Source organism: Montipora foliosa, chromosome 10 (assembly GCF_036669935.1).
Source record: "Montipora foliosa isolate CH-2021 chromosome 10, ASM3666993v2, whole genome shotgun sequence".
NCBI lineage: Eukaryota > Metazoa > Cnidaria > Anthozoa > Scleractinia > Acroporidae > Montipora > Montipora foliosa.
The window spans coordinates 21,590,797-21,593,296 of NC_090878.1; positions in this window are offsets into that span (position 1 = coordinate 21,590,797).

The following is a 2,500-nucleotide window of genomic DNA, read 5'->3' on the forward strand; positions in this document are numbered from 1 at the left end:
TAAATCGGTGTTTTGTAATCTTCCTATAATTAGATTCATTACTATTTTAGAAAGTTCTAGAGATTTATTGTCAGAGTATATAAGTAGACGAGTCCAAGCGGAGTGTTTTCTAACTAGTTTTTCACAAGCGAAGAGAGCTGGCGTTGGCCGTGTTTATTCAAGTGTGACAGAAGCTGTGTTTATTCAAGTTGGCGGAGGCCGTGTAAGTTTGTCGAGTACGTGTTGTTCAGAGTTTTACTTCGTGGAAACTACGTTTATTTTTGGAATAAATCTTCTTGTTGTTGTTCCGACAACCCTGCGTTCAGTTTAGTTTGCAAGCTACCTTTCCTCAAAACATTCGAACTCGTAACATTGGGGGCCTGTCCGGAGAGGAATTCATTTGTTTGCTGATTACAGAAACCAGGAAAGGACAATTCAAGAAGGAGTTACAGAAAAAGTAAGAAGAACTGTGCAAGAGAGTATATTGTGTTTTTGCTGTGAAATACTGCTATGGAAATGGAAAAGCTCTTGCAGATGGGGAAAGAATTCGGATTGCAAGGAGAAAAGCTTCTCGAGTTTGTGAGGGAAGAGGAAGAAAAAGAAGAAAAACGCAGACAATTGGTGGAAGAAAAACAAGAAAAACGAAGACAATTGGAGGAGGAAAGAGAAGAAAAAAAGAGGCAATTACAAGAAGAAAGAGAAGAGAGACGTCGAATGCTTGAGGAGGATAAAAGAAAGGAAGAGGAAGAGAAAGAGGAAAGGCGCAGAAGAGAAGACGAAGAGAGAGAAACTAGACGACAAGAACGCGAACTAAGAAAATTGGAGATGGAAGCCGAACTATTGAAACAGAAAGAGGCTATTGAAGCGGCAAAAAGAGAACATGAGCTGGAGATTGCACGTTTGGCTGTGGAGAATGCTGACGGACGTCCTGAAGTGAGAGAGGATCGGGCTAAGGCACCTAAACTCCCCTCGCTTGTTGATGGTAAAGACGATTTGGACGCGTACTTGCAGAGGTTCGAGAGATTTGCCGAGACAGCTAAGTGGAAAAAAGATGGATGGGCATCGAAGCTCAGTGCTCTGTTGTCTGGACGGGCACTAGAAGTGTATTCACGTCTATCGGAGGACGCAGCTAAGGATTACGACAAGGTAAAGATTGCGTTAATGAAGAGATATGACCTTACCGAAGACGGCTATCGTCGAAAATTTAGAGCATCCAAACCAGAAGTTGACGAAAGTCCGGAGCAGTTTATTGTGCGATTGGACAGATACCTGTTACGGTGGCTAGAGCTTTCGAATACTGCGCGAAGCTTTGATGGTCTTAAGGACTTGATCGTGAAAGAACAATTTATTGACTCTTGCCCTAAGGATTTGGCAATTCACCTGCGAGAAAGGGCACCTGAGACCCTAGCAAAGATTGCGAAGATCGCTGACCAGTACTTGGAGGCTCATGGTAAACATTTGTTCAGCTCAGCGAGCAGAAAGCCAACAGTGCAGCCTGAGAGGGACGAAGCCAAGAACATGCAGATTAATCCACCAGCTCTGCATTGCTTTAAGTGCAACACCCGAGGTCATAAAGCTGTCAACTGCCCAACCCTAACAAAAAAGTGTTTCCTTTGTGGTAAGCAGGGACATGAAGCTAGAAACTGTCGATCAGGTGGGCGCAGATCAGGAGGACAAAGTAGGGATGGTAACCCTGTGCAGCGTGGTCAAGTGAGTGCCAGTTGTTTAGTTCAGCCACCTGAGGTTAAACCTACTGTTGAAGAAATTAAGGCCTGTATTAAAGATGATAAGTTGCTGTTAGCCTGTGGTAAGAAGATTCCATTGTTGAGTAGTGCTTGTGTTGAACCGTTGACTGGAGTGAGAAGTAAAATGCCTGTCGTGAAAGGTAGAGTTGGAGAGAAGCCTGTTGATGTCCTGAAAGATACTGGCTGTAGTGGAATTGTAGTAAAGAGGGATCTTGTGTCTGAGGATCAGTTTACTGGCGAATTTAATGTTATGCTGCTCATTGACAATACGGCAAGGAAAGTTCCCATCGCAAAGATTGATGTTGATACACCTTATCTTAAGGGCCAAGTGGAAGCGCAGTGTCTTCCCAATGCTGTTTATGATTTAATTATTGGTAATGTACCAGGCGCAAGAGCCGCTGACGACCCAGACCCCAGCTGGCAAGTTCCTGTACAAGAAGCTTGTGCTGTAACCACGAGAAGTCAAGCTAAGAAAGCTGGAGAACATATTCCGTTGAAGGTACCAGATACCAAAGAAAGTCCTGTAGTTGACAGAGAAAAGCTCAAGCAGATGCAGCGTGACGACGAGAGCCTACAGAAATTTTGGGAGAAAGATGACGTAGTTGTGAGAGGCCAGGCTGAGATTTCATTTGAAGTGAAAGGTGGAGTTCTGTACCGCATCTACAAGCACCCTTATGTGAACGGAGGTAAACCCCTGAAGCAGGTTATGGTTCCTGTGCAGCTGAGAGGTCGAATAATGGAACTAGCGCACGGATCGATCATGGGAGGTCACATGG